The sequence below is a fragment of the Ursus arctos genome, unplaced genomic scaffold (genome assembly GCF_023065955.2).
Source record: "Ursus arctos isolate Adak ecotype North America unplaced genomic scaffold, UrsArc2.0 scaffold_18, whole genome shotgun sequence".
Lineage (NCBI taxonomy): Eukaryota > Metazoa > Chordata > Mammalia > Carnivora > Ursidae > Ursus > Ursus arctos.
This window is the reverse complement of record NW_026622852.1, coordinates 28,182,160-28,204,142: the sequence shown is the minus strand read 5'-3', so window position 1 is coordinate 28,204,142 and position 21,983 is coordinate 28,182,160. Positions and strand designations below refer to the sequence as shown.

General features: G+C 47.9%; 1 long non-coding RNA gene across 1 annotated transcript; it reads left to right on the top strand.

The window, feature by feature from the left end:
* The first annotated feature begins 1,496 nt into the window (after positions 1 to 1,496).
* LOC130544037 (uncharacterized) lies at positions 1,497 to 13,629 on the top strand. The gene is made up of 2 exons (XR_008959917.1): positions 1,497 to 2,008; positions 7,604 to 13,629. It is a non-coding gene; the product is annotated as an uncharacterized LOC130544037 (long non-coding RNA).
* The last annotated feature ends 8,354 nt before the right edge of the window (positions 13,630 to 21,983 follow it).

Genomic DNA, 21,983 nt, shown 5'->3' with positions numbered 1-21,983 from the left:
GTGCCAAGACCAGGCTTCAAACAGCAAGGGTAAAGGGTGAAGGACAAGCAGGGGCTAAATGAAGAGGCAGGTGAAAGTTGCAGGTAAGAGGAACGGGCATATGCATAGGCCTTAAGATGGGAGGGGTCAACTGCATTTAAGCAACGGGGAGAAGACAAGCAGAAGGAGGGAAGGGGCCAATAGTTCTGGAAGAGGCTGGAGGGGTGGGCAGGGGCCAGTAAGTACTCTGACCCCCTGGGCCAGGCCCCATGGATTAATCTAACGTGGTCCCACCCTGGAGGAGCTCAGAGGACAGCGGGAGCCTGACCCGACCAACGCCATAAACTACCACACGCCTCTGGCAGAGCCTGGCACCAAGCTCTGTGGAAGCACAGAGGAGGGAACCCCGAGTTCCTCCCGCCCGGGGCCTCTCGGGAGATGGCTTTTCAGCTGAGCCCCGTGTCAGTTAGAACGAGTTCAGACAGGGATCATTAAACAGTGCTTCTCAACTGTGGCTGCATGGGAGCGTCACCTGGACAGCTTGCTATACCATCAATGCCTGAGCAACACTTCCGGTCCCCCGTCAGAATCCTCTGGTGTTGTACAGGGTTGTCTAATTTTCCTTGTTGTTGTTTGGTCTTGGTTTTCAGCTCCTCGGCTGACTCCGGTATGTAGCTTTTTGTGGACTCCTGACATAAGAGAGAACCCAAAATAAAAGTGGCTTAAATAAGACAGAAGTGTACTTTTCCTCACTTCAAAGAAGTGCAGAGATGGGCTGTCTAGGGTGGGGTGGAGCTCTGCTTTGCCTTCCTTTCTACGCACAGAATCCCACTAGAGTTTTGAGGAGGAGGGAGGCGAGCTGACACGGTCCAATTTGCAATTTGAAGATTATTCTGGTTATAGTGTGTGTCTCCTCTAGTCTCCTAAGGGGAGAGATGATGCCAGGTTATATTATCCAAAACAGCAGGTGTCAAGAACTACTTAAGCTGGCTGCTGATGGGCACAGGGGGGTCGTTATACTCTATTTCTGCATATACTTAAACTGGCTTATAATAAGAAGTTAAAAAATCTGAAAAGATTATGTTACCAAATCATTAGAATGTGTCCTCCCGGTTCAAAGGCTCCATAATGGATCTGTCCCTTCGCGCCCCTCATGACTGGGCCTGAGGGGTCTATGTCTTCATCTAAATGCACAATTAATTGTTGGACAGCAATCACAGAACAGGGCAAGAGTGGCACAAAGGGCAAGGGGCTGGGTGTCAGAGCCTGTGTGTGTGTAACCTTGGGCAACTTATTTCTCTCGGCTTCAGTCTCCCCCACTGTTAAAGGAGGGGCTATAAGATACACCAAAGTGCCATCAGAGGATCAGGGCCCCAGAAGGTTAGGCTGTTAAATAATGTTCGTTGTTAGCAGAGTCCTTGGACCACAAACTTCGACCCCACACACATGCTATTTGTGAAACCGTCAGCTGACTCTCCCATCCTGTTATCATGGCCAGTTACAGGCCCTAATGAGGCAATGACTGAAGTACAAAGTGTTGGCAGAGGCCAAGTGTATCTTTACACACTTGCTGATTGAGCGAGCCTGAGATGCTGCCCCACCGTTAATGACACTTGGTGCAGATTTGCCAACGAATGCACAAGGGCCTCTTAGACCAGGAATATCTGACCAGAGCAGGGAGCAGGGACGAGCCGCCGCTCAGGATGCCCTTGCCTTTCACCTCTGTCCCAAGTCAGTTCTTCCTGCTTCCAAGACTACTTCCACACTAACAAGCATCTGCCTTCCGTCTTTCCTCCCTTCACTCAGCTCCTATTACGGATGGCTCTGTGGCAGAGGCCCTGGCAGTGCAGAGATGAACCAGGCACTCTCCTCGTCCTCAGGCCTCAGCCTAGGGAGGCAGACAGGCAGGGAAACTGGTGTGTTGTTCTCACATAGTATGAGAAAAGCCCATGGTGCCAACAGAGCAAAGCGAAACAAGAAATGGAACACAACAAAGCCTGTGAAGATCTTGGGAGACTTCCCGGAGGAGGTAATACTTGATCTGAATATTGAAAGCCAGTGAGGGCCAGGGGAGAGATGGCATCTCTGGGAAGCAGGGTTACAGGTGCAAAAGACCAGAAACAAGGAGTGGCCTGGGTGGCATGGGGAGCTGTGAGTAGCTCCTGCTGGCTGGGGTCTGGGGTGTGATGGGCAAGGTGGGGTGCCGTGAGAGAGCTGAGGCTGGAGCGGGAAGGGGGACATTTCATGAAGGGCCTGAGGTACCATGCTAAGGAGTGTCAATGTTATCCTGAGGGAGCACAGAAGGACTTTAAGGCACGGGGCGTGACTTGGTTAGGGGAGAACCATTTCATTTCATCAGATCCCACAGCAGTGAGTGAGGATTAGGTTTAACTCTGAGAAACGGAGACTTTAGTAGCAGAGGCTTATGTCAAATGGGAGTTGATTTCTCTAAATAAGGAAAATAAGCCCAGAGGTAAGCAGTGCAGGGAGGTGATAAATGATCCTCAGGCATATGCAGCCCTCCAGCTCACCATTTGGTCACCCTTAGCAGTAAGCATTGTCTTTGTGGTTCAAAATAGCAGCTACCACAGCCACATTTCAGGTGGCAGGGTGGTGGGAGGGATGGGGACAAAAAGACAAAGCATATATGTCCACTGCTTTTAAAGAAGGGTCCCCAAAGCTGTCACCAAACCCTTCCATTTGCATTCCTTTGACCCGAACTTAGTCACATGGGCAGCATAGCTAACTACAAGGGAGGCTGGGACATGCAGTCTTTACATTGGGTGGTCATTTGAGAGATCCCATTTCTGCGATTCTGTGGGAAGACAGACACTGGGGAATATCTAGGAGGCTCTGCCACAGACCCTCCTAACTCTACTTCGAAGACAAGTGTTATCAGCTTCCGTTGCCAGATAAGGACACTGAGGCTCAGAGAGTGAAAATGGTTCCCTCGTTATTGGCGCACCTGAATTGCAAAGCTTGGCTTTGACTGCCACACTCTTAAGCACTAGGCAAGCTACTGGAGCTGACTGACCTGGGCTGAGGGTCCCCTCATCAAATCTGTTTCCAAAGATCCTGCCATGTCTGCCTCGGTGGATTCATCTGAGAAGATTCCCATGATGGCTGATCCTACCCTTGGCCTTACAGAATCAGGGACAGAGTGGGGAGCAAGGGGGTCCTTAGAGCTTCCGGTCCAATGTTACCATTGTACAGATGGGGAATCTGAGGCCCAGAGAGGCAAAAGGACTTCTCCAGGTCCTTCAGGGAGTCCGTGGCGGGGGAGAAGGCTTGGACTAGCTAGCATCCATAACAAGAACCCACATATGTCGCAGTCTTATTTATTCTTCACCTGGTATCTAGTGTGGTGTTTAAACAACCTTTTCAGATAGGCTGCATCCTGGTTAAGGCCACAGCTGCAGGTTGGGGAAATCGCCCCAGGGTTGGAATAAGAAAGGTGTTTCCCATTGCACATCTGTTCATAAGGATAATGAACCATGGACTATTCCTTCCCCAGAACACAGTAATATGTTTGCAGTGACGGGGAGGATGTAACCACAGAGGAGAGAGGACATGAGATGTAGTGGGCAGAACCCTGGATCCCAGGGTGCCTGCCTCACTGTGTGCCCTCTGGGCCTAATTGTCCATACAGTGAAAGGACTGAACTAGATCACAGACCCAAATGAAAACTTACACAGAAGGTCAGTGTCAATCCAGGTGAAAAGGAGCTGCTTGCTGGACCTCCCTACCCCCAAGGATTCCTGAGGCAGCTCCAGGGGTCTCTGTGACTCTGTTGTCCTTCTCAGCTCTGCCCCTGGGCTGAGGTATCTAGGAATGCTCATGAGGAGGGGCATCATAGAGCGACTCAGGGGCAGAAACCAGGGAGTGTGACCACCCGGCCTGGTGAGAGTCCTTCACAGGGTTTGGAGGACAGCTGGCCAGGTCTGTCCTCCCAGGGCCAACTTTTTGGACCAAATGGCCTGCTAGAAAGGAGGGTGGGTGGATAGATCAGGGATCCCTTGCTGGGCAATGTCTTCCCAGCAATCTGAGTTTGTCCACAAGCTGGGCCCCACTCTGGTTGGTAAAGGGCGGCAGAGGCTCCTCAGAGAGGCAGTATCAGACCAGGAAGTGCTTGAGCCTACGGAGGGGCTAGGTGTGCTATTCAAAACCCGGACACCAGAAATCTGCACTCACTAGTGAACATAGAGCCCGCTGCCATTCTTCCATGCCTGGTCTTTGTGTCCCCCTCGCAGGGCCAGGCATGACTCCTTTGGATGCTGAGTCACGAGCAGGTTTTGAGGGTCCCAGGGCAGTGGCTGAGAGGCCAGAGTAGATATAGGTGGGCTCTTGGGGGCTCAGACATTGGCTGCTTACAAACTGGTAGGTGATCATTTCCTACGAAAGCACCCATATGGTAGTATTAGTGCTTTTCAGCTGGGAGAATGACTCCTGCGCTGTCATTTATGACTTGAGCCAAAGGGGTTTGTCTCTGTGACAGGAAGAACATGAACAAAGAGCGTTGCTACCCTGATTGTACAGGACGGGAGACTGAATCCCAAGCAGGGACAGGCACTTGCCCCAGGCCAAGCAGAGAGACTTCGGCAGGGCAGGGCATGGTGGAGGAGAACCCCAAGTCTCTGCGTCTGTACCCTGAAGCCACTCCATTGGTGGTCTTGGAGGTACAATCTCTGCCTGCTGGGGAAAGATCGGTGCCTTTAACAGGCATGTTTATTTAAAGGGCTTCCAGCCTCGCAACAGCCAGGAGGAGAGAAGAGATAATTCAATCTTGTTCTCAAGCAAAAAGAAAACGAAAGAGGAGGGGTCATGAGGGGGCAGAACCATCCTCCAGCTGAGGAGGCCAGAATCTCAGACTGCATTTCACTAAAGCCATCTCTGTGACGGGGACAAAGGAGCTGCTGTACTGAGTGCGGCTGTTTATTCACCAAACCACGTTTGCAGACTTGTTTAATCACTGTCTCCTAATCAGCACCACCATTCTGCACTTCACAGAGCAGCGAGGTGGGGCAGACAGGGCCTCCCTGCCCCAGATTCAGGGGCTTCAGGCCCCGCCCAGCTTGGGTCTGCCCCTGCTTGTGGCCTTGATTCCAGCTCCCAAGGCTTGCAGCCCCTGGGCTCCATTCCAAAGCTCTTGAGCTAGGAAACTGTTTCTGCCTCCAGCTGAAGAGCATTGAGGAGCACAGAAGAGGAAAAGCAATTATTTTTAAAAACTCAAGGTCATCCCTTCAGGGAGCCCTCGAGTCCAGAGTAAACCAAACTCCTGGTTCTAAAACCTGAAGGATTTTTACAATCCTCGTCTGCCTGCCAGACAGGCTCTACCCTTCCTGAATATGTGTAAATGGGTAATTTCTTGCAACCTTAAGGCATGCTGGGAGCAAGACACTCACCTCGGTGACACTGAATCAGGTGCTTGCCCTGGGCTTTGAGAGGCACAGGAATCCCATGAAGACGGAGAGATGTCTGATTAGATCCTGTCCTATGTCCCCCTGGAGTTCGAAATGCTTGATTTAAGTGTACCTGAAAATGTCATCACGTTAGTGATCTACTGAACCTTCCTATTTATCCTGAAAATTTTAAAAGTGGGTAGAGTAGGGGGCGCTGAAAGATGATCTGTCTGTCTGGATTGAAGTACGATACTAATCATTTATTGAGGGCTTATGATGTGCTGAGCACTTTCCACGGATTACCTGTTTAAGGCTCATCACACCCATGTGATAGGTAACCGAACTATGATTTCTGTCTCCAAGGAGGAACAGATTTAGAGAGGCGTAGCTCAGCCTGGCTGCATGTTACAATCACCAGGGGGCTTATAAAAACACTGATACCCAAGCTCCACCCCAGACCACCTGGATCAATCTGCAGGGATGGGGCCTGGCCATGGGTATGATTTGAAGGGTTCTTCTGGGTGATTCTAATGTGTAGTCAGCAGCCGAGAAGATGGGGTTGTATAATCTGCTCAAAGTCATCCAGCGAATGAGTGGTGGATTCTAACCCAGCATGTCTAACTCACCAGGCCTCGTTTGAACATGCCGGAAATCAGTGTCATTGGTTACCCTCCCAAAGGAACTGGGGCTTTGGTGTGAAGGTCCTCCTTCTCCCCTTAACAACAAAGGCATGTGTGAGCCTGAAACCTCCAGCACTTGCAGCTCTGAAACTAGAGGTGTTTGTTTCCTGCTCTAAGTTTTCCTGATTGTTCCAAATGAACATGACATAGTGTATTAGTTTGCTATCGCCCCTGCTACAAATGACCACAGACTTATGGTTTGAAACAATGCACGCTTATTCTCTGACAGTTCTGGAAGTCAGAAGTCCGAAATCAGTGTCACTAACCAAAATCAAGGCGTCGGGGCCATACTCCCTCTGTTCTCTCTCAAAGGGAGAATCCACCTCCTTGCTGTTTTCAGTTTCTAAAACTGCTTTTCTTGTGCTCCTTGGCTCATGGCCCCTTTTTTGATCTTCAAAGCCAGCGGTGTGCGTATCTGCTTCTCTTTTACAAAGGACCCTTGTGGTTGCCTTTACGGCCTACCCGGATAATCCAAAAAGTCTTCCCATTTTAAGAGCTTTAGCTTAATCACATGTGCAAACCCTCTTCCACCTTACAGTCAGCCGCAGGGGCATGGTATGCGACTTTAATTTGCCCTCGTCCTACAGTTAATCAGCCCATTTCTTCTACAGCCACTGTGGTGGCTGACTTAAGTGAAACCAAGAGAATCCATCATAAGGGAAAGAGGTTGAAAAGCAGGGAAAAACAAAGCATTCCACTGACAATAAAACGGCAGAAAGGGGGCCGATCAAGGTCTCTCATGAACAACTGTGGCGAGATCTCGTATTATCTGGGACCTCGAGAAAAAATAGAGACAAGCTCCCCGATTCAGTCTTGCTAAGCCTAATGAAGTCCTGTCTCAGGGAAAGCAGTTTACTCCTTTGAAGGAAGGCTCAGAAAAGCCCGCTGTGTTGCCAAGTGCCCTTCTGCTAACAGAGGAATTTGAGGGGTGGATTCCCCCCCCAACACACACACCTCTAGAGACTAAGGGTTAGGCTAATGTTGCCCTCTAGTGTGTATAATAGGGGGCAACCAGAGAGCCCATGTTGAACTAACCATTGATGGGTCTCACACTAACAAATAGACTGTACTAGCTCTAATAGACACTAGAGCTGAATGCATATTTATCTATGGAAACCTCTTGAAATTTGGGGGAGAAATAAAGGCTACTGATGGTAAATTTCAGGCAAAGACCCTTTTCCACCTAAGGTAATCCTCACAGGGAGACACCCTCATTCATACTTCCATTCAGGTTCAAAGCCATCTGTGATCTGGCTGAAGTCAACCGGAGTGAAATCATGTTGGTTGATATTAGTTTGGTCCAAATGAAATTTGGTTAAGAAAAAACAAATGCTATAGTTAGTGCCCAAGAGTGGGCCTTACGAGTGCCAGCTCCTGGCCCTCACACGCTGCCCACGTTGCGTAGACCCCTCCCACACTGTGCTTGGAGGGTTGGTCTATGTGACCAGTGGTGAATGGCAGAAGTGATGGTGCTATGTCACACCCGAGATTGTGAAAGACGGAGGCCTCCTTCTTGGGCTTTTTATCTCTGCTCTCTCACTCCAGGGAAGCAAGCTGCCCCGTGAGCTATGGAAACACGCACCTTAGAGGAACTGGGGCCTCCTTTCAGGCTGTCAACATCCTGTAAGTTCACTTGGAAGTGGATCCACCGGCCCAGACAAGTCATCAGGGGTCTGCCAATGGCTTGGTCACAACCCCCTGAGAGACTTGGAGCCTGCACCACCCAGCTAAACCGTTCTGGATTCCTGGCCCTCAGAAACTTGTTTTAAAGTGCTAAGTTTGGGGGCAATCTGTTATGCAACAATAGGTAGTGAACACAGACATGTTCTGTCTCAGTTCTGGAACTGGCAATTTTTAGTTCCTCCAATGGGGCATTTTGCAAACTTTCAGGTAACTTGAAGCATTTTGTCCATTTTCCAGATGTGTGCAGTGATTGGTGTTTCTCTTTTTATACATGTTCAGCCATTGACCTCTGTGTTCCCAGGGTTTAATATGAAAAAAGGCAAAGAGAAGATGACTTGGAATGATCTAATATCTAAAAATGGGGATTGGCTGGGATGAGGCACACAGCTCCTCATCGCTGGTAGTTCCCTGACACGGAGGCTGTGGGAAGTGGCTGGGACCTCCTTTATCGGGACAGACCATTATAACCCGGGTGGCCCATGGCCCCTTTTGGAATGACCCTCTTTCTGAAAACCTCCATCTTCCCCTCCATCCCCACCCCCCACCTTACCTTTGCCTTTACCTTCACCGGGGGCCTTTGGGGAGAACTTTCTGTAGTGTTGGGAATCACCTTTTCTATTCCTGAACTGGGGCCTCGCTCTATCTGCTTTCCTAACCTGGCTTCTGGGCATTTCTCTTCCTTGTTCTTGACCTCGTTTTCCTAACTACACGCTAACTACAGTGAAGTGACCCTGCCTCTCTTTCCTTAACAACATTTCCACCTCCTTCATGCAAGGGAGCTTCAGCTGGAGGTCAGAATCAGAAGGAAAGCAAAGGATTGGAGTAATTCACACCCGGGGGTGAACGGCTGATAGCTCCACAACTATAGTGCCCACCCCCATTACTTATATTAGTCTTAAAAACAAAAACAAACAACCAAATGAGTAAGAGTGAATCATCCTGGTGGCATTTTACATGGACTGAAGAAGAAAAGGGAACTACTTTGGTACTGAGAAAGATAAAGGGACCAGAAATGTTCTCCACAGCCTGAGCCCAGACTCTGGGGATCAGACCGAGCTAAGGCTGAATCAGCTCGGCCACTGACAGGCTTCGTGGCCTTGGCAAGTTAGCGAACTCTCTGAGCCTCAGTTTCCACATCCGTAAAAGGCTGTGATGACCTCTGCCTCTGACCTGTAATAGGCTACAAGCAAACCAGCACAGGTGAGGTGCCCAGCCAAGGTGCCCTCTTTCTTCTTTCCCTCTTTCCACTGCTGAATGTGGACCTCCTCCCACCACCGGCCCTGGTCCCAGGATCTGGTGTGTTGGTTGTGAGCGGAGTGGACTGCGGGAGGAGAGCCAGGTCTGTCCTGGCCATCAGGATGGGAGGATGGTGGGTGACCTTCCTCCCAGAAGCCCCTGGCCCCACATTCCCTAACTGGGTCCAGATGGAGGAAGCTGAGGGTTGGCTGTGGGACAGGCATGGCAGCAGGCTCCCAGGTGCCAGGTGGGGTGGAGGGGGAAACAGCTTTCCTTTAGGGCAAGTTGGCTCAGTCCACTGCTTTGTTTAGCTTCAAACATTCAACTTCTCACTTCTATTTGAAAACCTGCATCTGATGTGATGTCCTGGCAGCTGGTGAGAAATGTGGGGAGCTGCATCTGTGTGTGTGTGTGCCAGCCCAGTCTTCTCTGTGCTTGGGATCACGCTCCATCACTCATTCAGCAAATATCCAGTAGGTGCTTACTATCTGCAAAATGCTGGGATCCAATCAGTGAGCAAGACAAATATGGTCCCAGCCCTCAAGAGTGTAGATTCAGGTAGGGGCGGGGCCATTGTTAGCTCATTAGCCAAACAAAGAACACAGGCTGGTATAAGGTTGAGGCCCAGGATGAGTGTTCTCAAGGATTGGACTATGCTATTATCAAGGTGGCTAATGGGCCTTAACCAGGTGGAAGGGGCTGGTGAATTTAAGTGTTTCTGCTAATCCATTCCTTCAACAATTATTTACCACTACTCTGCCCCAGGCATGTGCTAAGCCCTCAAGGGAACTGTCATCTTGCCTACCAGGAGCTCCTTGAGGGATATGCAGACATGTGATCATTCTCCTCTGGACACTCCACGCTAGACCCAGGCTTGATTATGCCATAGGGACTCAGAGATGAGACTGGGATGGAAAGTCATGCAGAAAAGCAGAGAATCCTTCCTGAATGAATAGGGATTTGAGGGACGGGGAAGGCCCAGATTATCACTAGCGTTACGGTAAACCCTGGGGACCTGAGAGACTCGGGTTCTAGCCCTGGTTCTCTTACTCAAGACCTGTGTGACTTCAAGCAAGCCCTCTCTCCCTCTGGTCTTCAGTTTCCCCTATTGCACAAGAAAGGGGTTGGAACAGGTCAACATCAAGGTCTAAGCCACAGAGCCCAGGACAACCTCTGGGACAGAGCAGGGACGACTATGTTATTTGTCAGAGGGACCAGTTGCAGCCAGAGTTGGAGATGTGAGTCATACTTATGACAAACAGTAGGAAGTAGTGTCATAACACTCTTACCTCCCTGTTCATAATGAGGGTTGTTTTGTAATCTGAGGAACACAGCACAGTGTGTTCATAGTGATTCTCAGATCATTGGGTCTGACAGGTAAATTTCCTTTTAAAGCTTGATGTTAAATGTATTTTAAAGTGATCATAGTTCATTGATTTTTTTTAAAAAGAACAATTATAGTATGGCGATAGCTTCTGGGACACATAAAATAGGATTCTAGACTCTCTCTTTGCTTCCAAAGACTAGAACGTGGAAAGGAAAAAATAGTAACTTTCCAGCAGAGACACCTGGCAAATACCACCTCAACTGAGTGATCAAGGAGAACATCCCAGTGATGGCAGGCATCACTGGTATGTCGTGATGAGAAGAGCACTTGACCTCTGTGGTATTCTTCCCATAAATCTATAACCCCAGTCGAAGCATGAGAACAACATTAGCCAAGCCCAGATGAGAGGACATTCTCTAGGATACCGAGCCAGAACTTCTTGAGCCTGTCAGGCTCATGAAAAACAAGGAGAGACTGAGGAACCGTCACAGCCCGGAGGGGACCATCAGGAGACATGACAGCTAAGTGTAACATGGTGCCCCGCGTTGGATCATGTTGCAGAAAGAGGACATTAATGGAAAAACTGGTGAAATCCAAATAAAGCCTGGCATTTACTTATGAGGCCTGTACCAATGCCAGATGTCCTGGTTTTGACACTTGTACCACGGTAACATAAGATGTTCACAACGGGGAAAACCGGACAAGGGTTATTTGTGAACTCTCTGTACTATCTACACAGTTTATTTGTTCTATAAAACTAAATTTAAAAAAAGGATGTAGAAACATTTTAAGACTAAAATAAAAGCATTTGGCAAAAAAGGAGGGAAGGATGAATAATAGACAAATACTTTCCTTCTTAGAAAATGTTTCATCCTACTTGATGGGGTTGAGGTTTTTGGATAGTTAACACAATTCCTAAGGAAACCAAACCCAACTATGAGGATTTATGTAGAGTGCTGCCTTATAACCTCATGCTTCAGCTTGGTGCTAATATAGAGGGCTGCACAAGATGCATGAAATGCACAGGAGGAATCACTAACTCTGGAAGGGTTGCAGAAGACTTCCTGTAGGAGGGGGCATTTTGAGTAGAATCTTAAAGGATGTATAGGAGTTATCAAGCTAAAGAGAAAGAGTAAGGATAGGAATTTCTATAACTATATTTAACAAATATTTATTGGTTACCTACGACGTGCCAGCCACTAGGCTAGACTCTGTGGGTATAGCTGTAAACAAAACCAAGAAATGTTCTCTGTCCTCATGGTGTTTTGTTTCCGGTTACCTTCTGCAACCTATGCAATTACATAGCCATAATTATGGAGTGGATGTGCATATTTAGGGATGTGTGTTCTAGAAATATCCACTACTGGGCCTGCCCTGTCACCATCCTGACTTCTAAGGGACACCACTCTGTATTAGGCTCTGCTACCCAGGCCATGTTTATACCAGACTGGTTTGCCAGGTATGTGATCCGTGCAATTGCACGGGACACTTGGGTTTGTTTTTTTTTCCTGCTGTCATCACCTTGAAATGTTGAATAATTTTACCTTTGAACTTGCGTTTTGTAAGTGAAGTCTAATGAGACAATGGAGCATGCATGTGAGTGCAGGAGCTATGCCAGGTGGCAGGGCTTGCCCGTGTGGGCTTGTCCCCATGGGGACCGTGGTCAGTGCACGTAGCAAGCAGATGGCCTGGCCACTGGGTGTGCATGCGCAGTCCACCTGGGGTGGTCTCGGGTAACTGTAGGACCCTGCAGGGGCAGCCGGGGCCAGGACCATCAGATTGATGGTAGCAGTGACCGCAGAAGCAGTGACAGCCAAGGCCTGGGGAGAAAGGAGCCTTCGAATCTGAGCTATTGGTCCTTTACTTGATTGGTCCTTGCATTTATTGAGGGGCTACTGTCAGGTTCCGTGTTTGATAAGAACTCTAGTTATGCCCCATGAAGGGTGGAAGGAAATGCTGGGTTTTTTCCTTTAGTTTTTGTCTCACTAAAAAATATTATATAGCAAATTTGGAAGAAATAAAAGAGAAGAAAAAAAAAAGACTCCATAGACTCAAAACCTCAACAAATAACAACTACCATTTTGGTGTAATTTTTTCTAGACTTCGCTATGCACATTTTTACAGTGTTTAAATGATGTATAATATATATTTTATCAAGCGAACATACCACATTAACTTTCTTTGACATTTATGTGGTTTCCAATTTTTTGATAAGACTTTGCTTTACATCTTCGTGCATAATTGTACTTTTCAATAAACTCACTCATTTCAAAAGAGCATTAAGTTCTTCATGAATTTCAGATTATTTCCTAACCCAGAATTTCTGTCCTTTGTTGGCTATGGTCGCTTTAGGCGAGTCATTCACTCGTGTGTTTGGCTATTTCAGTGCTGACTTGTCCCCAGCTTTATAACAATACATTTAATAACTCCGACGAGATGGACAAATCCCTTAGAAGACACAGCTACCAAAGCTTCACTCGAGAAGGAATAGATAACGAGAATGGTACTGTGTCTGTTAAACAAATTGAATTCATAATTGAAAACCTTCCAACAAAGGAAACTCCAGAAGCAGATGGCTTCACTGGTGAATTCGAATACCAACTTATTTAAGGAAGGAAGAATACCAACTCTGCACAAATTCTTACAGAAACTAGAAGAGGAGGAAACACTTCCCAATAATTTTATAAGGCCAACATTTCCCTGACACCATAAGCAGACAAAGACATCCCCCCAGAAAAAAAAGGAAAAAGAAAAAACTATAGTCCAAGATTCCTTATGAATATAAATGCAAACAGCTTCAACAGAATGTTATCAAAGCAAATTCAGCGGAACATACAAAGAATACTTCATAATTGCCACATGGGGAAATAACCTACGTGTCTTTGAACTGCTGAGTGGATAAACACGCTTAGCTACATTCATGCGGTAGAATACAGCTCAGCAAGTAAAGAAATGAACTACGGATACACACGACATGGACAGATGTCAAATGCATTATGCTTAGTGAAAGAAGGTGCACTCAGAAGCTATATACATTAGGATTCTATTTATATGACTTTCTGGAAAAGACAAAATTATAGGAACAGAAAACAGATCATTGAATGCTTGGAGGCACATGGGGACAGCATGGGGACAAAGGGTGACCACAGAAGCACAGCACTGGGGAATTTGGGGGGGGGGGGCGGTGAGAGAATAACTGTGTCTTGATTGTGGTGGTGGTTACAGACCATGTGTTTTTGGTCAAAATTCATGGATTTCTCTGCCAAAAAGCATATGTTTTACTCCATGCAAATAATACTCCAATTAAAAAAGAATGAAAAGGCCAGCCTCTGCTTCCATTTATGACGTTCTGGAAAAGGCAAAAACTATAGGGACATAAAACAGATCAGCGGTTGCAGGGCTGGGATGGAAGGCGGGATTTGACCACAAGGAGGCATGGGGTGACACTGGGGGTCATGGAAATATGCTATTTCTTGATTGTGGTAGTGGTTGTAAGACCATAGACATTTGTCAAAATTCATAAAACCATACGCTTAAAATGGGTGCATCTGACTATATGTGAAGTATACCTCCATACACCCGACTTTTAAAAAATCTTTATACCCTGGATGGACCATGATTGCTTGGTTCATCTGCAGCAGCAGTCCTTAAAAGGACGTGTCTCTATTGTTCTTAAGGCATTGATTTATGTCAAAATCTTATCAAATGCCCTGCTTCCAGATTTCAGCTCTCTCATCTATAGCATGGCATTTTGACCCTTGCAATGTTTTAGAATGGTAAAGAATGTGGTTTTGAAGTTGAAAATTTCTGGGAGCAAAATCTGTCTCCACTTCCCAGCTGTGTGACTTTGGGCAAGTTTTTTAGCCTTGCTAGGCCTCAGTAATAGTTATAATAACTTACCTCATAGGAATATTGGAAAGATCAAAGAGATGATCCAGAAAGAGTGTAGCACAATGTCAGACCCAGGACAAACATTCCACAAATGGCACCATGTATGCTCAAGTTCTATCTGTCGTGACGTATGCAGAACCATACAGGGACATGAAGGGTTTGGGGGTGTGCATCTGTAGCAGGATAAATAATGGGTCCCCAGAGATGTCTGGGTATTAGGAATACCCAGAACCTGTGAATGTTATTTTCTATGGCCAAAGAGACCTTGTAGATATGACTAGGATCTTGAAACGGAAAGATTATCCTGGAATATCCGGGTGGACCCAGTGTAATCACTAGAGTCCAGAAAAGAGGGAGGCTGGAGAGTCAGAGACAGAGATATGACAACAGAAGCAGATGTTGGAGTGATGTGGGGCTATAAGCCAAGGAACGCAGGCAGCTTCTAGCAGCTGGTAAATGAGGGAACCGATTCCCCTCTAGAGCCTCCAGAAGGAATGTAAAGTCCTGCCCTCCCGTTTAGACATCCGACTTCCAGAGCTCTGAGAATATGTTTTTGTTTTTTTAAGCCCCTGTATTTGAAGGATTTGTTACAACAGCAAGAGGAAACAGCATCTCAGGCAAAGGGACCTTATTTCCCAGACCATTGGGACTTCGCGTGATACATGAAGGGCATGTTACTGAACATGTTCTTATAATTGGTCCTGGCTAGGGCAATAGAGTATGCAGGGCCCCAGCAAATGTGGGAGCCTGGGGTAAGGTTTCTCCCCACCATGCTCTGATCGTGCACAGGCTGCCTCCCTCCTGGCCCATGAACCTACCAAGTGGGAGCTCAGTGACCTTGCCTCCATACCAGGGGAGGAGTCCTTTCACCCCACACTATGAACTGCTGCCTACAGGCTGGACCCTGCACAGAGTTCCCTGCCAAATGGATGCCTCTCCTGACCTCTCTGAAACCATCCTGGAAACTTTGCCCTGTGTGTTGCCATGGGACCAGTCTGGAATTGGAGGTGATCCAGATTCTGCTTTCTTCAAGCGAGTCTTGGGGTGCTTTCTGTTGATGTCCACTAGAGGGTACTGTGTACATGTGTATAGGAGACTCTGAACACAAATTTAGGCGTCCTCCCCTGCAAACATTCAAGTAGAGAAACATGGACAAAGACATCCCCACACATGTGCCTAGAGTCAGACACATGGACATATATAAACCCACAAATCATCACACACATAGCACTCACTCACATACATGGATAGATATGTGTATACACACCACCAAGTATTACATGAAAATATACATTCTTGCACGTAGTCACGTGGCCATAAAACAGAGACACACAATGTACATAGCCACATACATTCAGATTCATATAGATTCATCTACACACACACACACACACACACACACACACGATCAACCTAGACATCCATGTAGCCAATTATACATTGGCAGATGACACACAGTCACGTGTACAGTGTCATAAATACACGTTCAGATGCACAGACATAAGCACGAAAACACAACATGCATATACCTCTAAATAACACACGTGCACATACATGCACACCTAGTCCGGGCCTTTGTTATCTTACTTTTGTGGAAAATTAAGTCCCTTGAGGGATGATTAATGTTGTGGTGTTTTCTAGGGAAAACAGAGAAAATGTCAACTTCACAATCCCGATGGAACTGTTTTATTTGGTAAATGTTAATGAAAGGCAGTTCAGATAATACACTCAGTTTTTAAACTGAGACACCCTAAAACAGACGCTGGTTTTAAAAAAATATGCCGGAGAAATTTCAATAGAAAAATCAGGTTACATCAAAATATCATGTTAAGATAAATAAGTCCAAACAAGTCCTTCCTTCTCATAAAGGGTAATAAGGAAGCATGGAGCCTTTGCAAATGATTATCAGATGGCCAGGCCTGGAAATTTGCCTTCAATAAAACAAAGGCATTAAAATAAAGGAAAAGATAAAAGAAGGAGAAAGGGGGGAAAGCCTATAAAAATGGCTGATTTGATAACGACATTGTAGAGCTGAGAGAAGTCAGCTGTCAGAAACACACAGCACTCTGGCAGCCCAGCCCTGGCACCAAACAGGTGATAGTTCTCCAGGTGATGGCCAGAGGATCGAGTGGAGGCCTGAACGGCTTTGCACAGACATACACTGTCCATCACTGAGTCTTTTTCCACAGAAACCTTGTAGGCAGGGGCGAGAGGCTCAGCTTCTAGGTCAGGACACCCAGCCAAGTCCTGTTCTGCCCTTGCCCTGTCGTATGATACTGGCAGGTCCAGCCCATCCCTTGGCCTCGGTCTCCGCAGGTGCGCGGTGAAGAAGTTGGCTTCTCTAATCTCTGAAGTTCCTTCCTTCTCTCACACCTTATCATTACAAGTCCCTGATGCTATCTTTCTGAGACCCCACCACATCCCATGGCCAGAATCTTTGCAAGTAGCTCAATTTGTGCATTTAACAAAGTGCCCGCTCCAGCCCATCAGTGCAATCCCAGCGAACAATAGCTCAGGAATAGATAAAAGGCATTCATCAGGCAGCCAGGCCCAATTATCATGTCACACTGAATGAATGTATTTTAAAATCTTTTCTGACAAGAAAATGTTCCAAGTAGATACCTTCAAATTAGCTGGAAAATCCAGAAAATTCGCTATTAGGCCTTCTTTGAAGAATCTTTATTCCCCCCTACTGTTCCAGAGGAATTCCTTGGATATTATTAATTCCCTCTAAGAGTATGACCTTGTGCCCCCTGCTGGGACTGAACCACTTTGTCTGCCTGACTCCCCTGGAGCCACGGCAGAGATGATACACACCACAGCCCTAACAGGGGATCACCTGTCCATCAATTTCAAGTGTCAGGTGGGCCCTAGTAGAAATTCGGTTCAATTCAATTCAATTCCACCAACATTTACTGAGCGTCTGTGAGCCCTGTGATGAGAGCTGAGTCCACCCAGCTCTTGTCCTTGAAGGGACACTTCACTCACAGAGACATACTCATAAACAGACTTGTGTCGGGAAGAGGGAGGTCATGTAGCACAGTGAAAGCCTACATTTTAACTACTGGCTGTGTGACCTTGGGCAGGTGACCTCACCTCTCTGAGCCTTGCTTTCCTCACCTCTAAAAATGAGGGGGTGGAAATGATACCTAACTCCTGTTAGGCTGTTGCTCCATTTCATGGGACATTGACTGTCCCTCCTTCTATGGTCAAGACCTGGTGTTCCAATGTCATCCCTGCTTCCCAGGGTTGAGGGGTGCCCTGACCTCTTCTCTATCACACACATGGCTGCTTTGTTTTCCACTTCATATTGCAGATGGCTCCATTTGGCTATGGTCCGGGAGACGAGATTTCTCTAGCCTAATGAGAAATTCCATCAAATGCAGCAGTACCTGCAACTTGCGGCTCTGATGTGGAGCTCTGGAAAGGCAACAGCAGCATTTGGAGGAGAAGAGATTGATTCAGGGAATTCACTTCCAAATGAATATAGAACAACCTGCTTTGGCTTCCTCATATCATGGGGTGTGCAGGAGCAGATTGCTAACGAGGAGAGATTTCTCGGTGACCCTCAAAATTTCGGGACTAGAGGGGGGACTCAAGACCACCTAGTTCTTATTTTATGAGCAAGGAAACTGAGGCCTAGCGAGGGGAAGGGACTTACCCAAAAGCACACAGTGAACCTGTGGCAGAATTAGGCCTGGATCCCAGAGGCCCTGAATCCTCGCCTCTGCCTCTCTTTTTATTTCACTGTGTCACAGATCCCCACCCAGAGGACTGGGAATGGGTCCCTCTCTCCAGCTTTCCTTCCCTGCTTCTAGAGCCCCTGGCCCGGGACCCCCCTGGCTCTGCCCTGCCCCAAGCCTACAGACCCTTCCTGTTCTCAGCTGGGGTCATCCAAGTTTCCTGAGGGCATTAGATTCTGCCTTCCGCAGCTCTGTGGACCTCCAGGCCACAGGAGGAGTTCAACCACCACCCCTTCAGTGGGATTATGCTCAATGACTATGAGTAAGGCCTGGTGGGGTGAGAAGAGTCACTGGGAAGGCTATGCAGGTGATAGCTTTTGTCCAGGGGAATGGAACTCAGATGCCACCGGGTACCTGGGAACTTCTACTGGGTTTACTTCACTTCACAGTCTTACTTCACTTCCACATCCATGAATGGGTGGGCTCATCCACCCCGATTTATAGGTGAGGCTCTGAGAATGCAAGGGTGTCACCTAAGGCCCCCCAATGACAGAGTCGTGGAGTTAAGATTTGATCCCAAGTGAGCCCTCCAGGGAAGAGAGGAGCTTGGCATCAACAACAAACGTTGTTTGCATTTACTTTTGCATTCACCCTAGCCAGAGGGTTGATGCAGCTGCTGGGCCTGGGGAAGAGCAAGACACCAACCTGCATTCTCAGTAGTTACTTCACTGCTAGCATGTTGCCGGATACCTTTCCCAAAAGCTCTTGTTCATTTTGCTTTGACCAGGGATGTGCAGAAGAAACAGTCAAACACTCTGCCTCCAGGACTGCCTCAGCACCCAGGGAAGTAGAGAATGCTCCGAGACGGGATGCCTATCCTCTCCTCTGGCAGGAAGGATGAGTTGTCGAAGGACAGGCAGCAAAGGGCTGGGGAAGGGCATGCCAGCCACAGGGGGCGCACCGGCAAAGGTCTGGAGGAAAGAGGGCACGTGTTTGGGAACAAGAGCGTTGATCTGGTTCACGTGGAACATGTGAGCATCCGAGTAGGAGAGACAAGGTTGGCACAGAGGATTACAGTGAGTGGTCTTGACCGTGAGGATAAGGAACATAATAAGATCTAGGAGGTGGGGAACAGCAGGATTAAGAAATGTTCTGATGTCTAGGTGAGCTGACAGTTGGATGGACAAAGGCAGAGGTGAGATGAAATCCATCCATCAGACAAACACTCGGTGGGCAGCAAGTGCAGACCTGGTCCCATGCCAGGGACTGCTGGCCCCGCCAAGATGGAAGGCCTTAAGGAGGAAGCCCGCACCACAGCTCTGGGCCAGGCTCAGGCTGCCCGCCTTTGGATGTCTCCACCTCAGACTGTATCTTTTGAGGCAACACCTTCCTAAGGCAGCCTCCGAGGCCCACAGCTGCCAGCTTCCTCCTTATCTCTCTTGTAAACACAGATGTTTTACTACCTTGTCAAAGGACCGCTCTTACAGCTTGCCTTGGGGAAAACAGAAATTTCAACCCCTTCAGCCTCCTGAAAAAATGCCATTGTGAGGTCTCTGGCTCAAATGCAAAATTGTGCAAATCTCTTCTTTGAAAGCAGTGGAGGGCCTCCCCCCTCTCCAGGCCTCAGATCCTTCATGTGGTAAAGGCCCGAGCTGTAGAAAGCCTCCTCCTTCTGTTTACTGGTCTATCTCTCCACTAGCTTGAAGTCCCCAAGGGTGAGGGCCACCACAGTTCACCCACGGGGGAATGCCTGGTACCTACCTACCATGGGTGTGGCTGCTCAAGGAATGTGTGTGGAATGAGTGAATGAATGAATGAGCAAATAAGCAAGGGTACCTTCTTGACGTGTCGTCCTGGGGTTTCCAAGTGGTCTATGCAACACAACTCGAGGCTGTAGCCATCTGCTTTCAGCATGCCCTCAGCTCCACTAGAGCAAGAATTTGCTGGCTGCTCCACGGTTCACGGCTCATCTCTTAGCCACCAGGCTCAGGGGTGGACATGGATTTCCCATTAGTCACCTCAGATTACGGGACAGAAAGGGCTGGAAGTCACTCCCAGAGGACACACATTTCTCAAGGACAATTGAGTCACTCAATTCACATGACAGCTGTTGTCTGGTTAAATGCCCACCTCCTATCACATTCCAGATAATGATCCAGAAGACCCTGTTCCTGGGACTGACGATGAATGACTGCCAAGGTCAGAGGATAACTTCCACTTGGCCTCTTCATGGCTGCCTCGGAAAGGCAGTGGGGGTGTGACAGAGAGAGAATTGGACATTGTGCCAGATGGACTTGGGTCTCTCCAGCCCCACACTCAGTAGTTCTGTGATATAGGCAAGTTCCTTGACCCCCTGTGCCTCAGCTTCCTCTTTTGTAAGAAAGGAGAAATAATACCTGGGATCTGGGGGACTGTCGTTGGCCCAGGTGGCAAGACATGCTCAGATAAGTTGGTTCCTGTCCTGGTTCCAGCTTTGCCTTCAGCTTCTGAGCCACTTCAGCGGAGCCTCCCCCTGGTCACCTGCAGTGCCTAACTCTCACCTCAGGAGTCTGGTGAGGTTAAATGAGATAATTTACAGGAAAAGGCCTCTAAACTGAGAATGGGTGGGTACTGCAATAGGACTAGTATTCTATTTTTTTCAAATTGTTTGAACGAGATGCTCTGCCACACGTGAAACACATCGGCCTCAGGACTGCAGTTCGAGCCCAGCCTGTGGGTCATGTCACCTTCTCTGAGCAGGTCAATGGCTGGAGCTTAGGGTGTGTGACAGTAGTGGGAATCTGGGGTGGTGATGATTAGGGGTGTGGTGAGAGGAACTGATGCTAGAAAAAGGATGAACAAATGACTGGTTTCAGGCTTTACGCAGGAGGCAATGGGAAGCACGTAAGGTCTTTGAGCAGGAAGATCTGTAAATGAGAAGGGACATTCTGATAGCCTGTGTGGCTTGGGGAGGGTGAGCTTGGAGCAGGGAAACTTGGTAGGCCTCAGCTAGCAATGCATATTTGTCCCGAGACCCAGGTGAGGGAGGGCCAGGCCAGAGCAAGGACTGTGTGACTCCAAGGTCTAGGTCCACGGCCACAGCACTTTGGTGCCTCACTCATTAATGAGAAATATGAGGGAAGACCTTTTGCTAAGAGCAAGGCTGAAGGCAAGAGCATTAACCTTTTGTAGGAGGGGTTAAACGTCATAAGCAGGAGGCAAGAAGTGATTGAACACAGCCTCACCCTGAGCCTCTCAAATGGCCAATTTTTGGCTTGGTAACGATTTCTCTGAAGTCATTAAACAGGCGGGGGGAAAAAAGAGCCCCATGAACAGATTTGTACTTTGCTGTGCTTGTTTGAGTGAATGTTTTTATGGAGGCCTTTATTTTTAAGGCCACTTACATTCATCTAAGAGGGACAATTATCCAGTTCATGGAGTGGTACTTGCCCGCGTGAAAATCCCGCAGGTGTATGGCTGGGTCTCATCCTTGGATGGTTTGAGTAAGGGAGTAGCAAGATGATGCCTATGGAGGCCAAGATTGACCCCAGCCTCACTTCTGTCAATATATTCCCCCTGGCGTCCTCAGCCTTGGCGCTAGGATGACTAGAGTCGATATCTGCTGTAATGTGTTTTGGTCTCATTAACATGGACTGGATTAAGCAGCCGCGTGGGCTTTTCAATTAGGAAGACAAGTTTCTGACAGTGTTTACAAAGGGATTAGATCCCTGCTTAGCATGTGGCAATCCTTGCCTCTCCTTCCTTCTTCCTTTCTTCCCTCCCTCCCTGTCCATCCTTCCTCCCTTCCTCCCTGTCCATCCTTCCTCCCTCCCTCCCTCCCTCCCTTCTTCCCTTCCTTCCCTTGCTCATTCCCTCCCTCCTTCTTCCTCCTGCTTTCTCTCCCTATTTCTTTCCCTGTGTTCAATGAACAAATGGGGTTTGCCCTATTTCTCTTTTGGGGATATTTAGCCAGATGTGCTGGTAAGAGTAGGTGTATGATTGTTTAACCATCCTAGGTGACATCTAATCCAGCTGCCCACCCACACTTGATTCTACTCCCGCCTTTACTTACACACCTCCCACCCCTGGGAGCTCACTACCTCAGGAGCCAGCCCATGTCACGTTA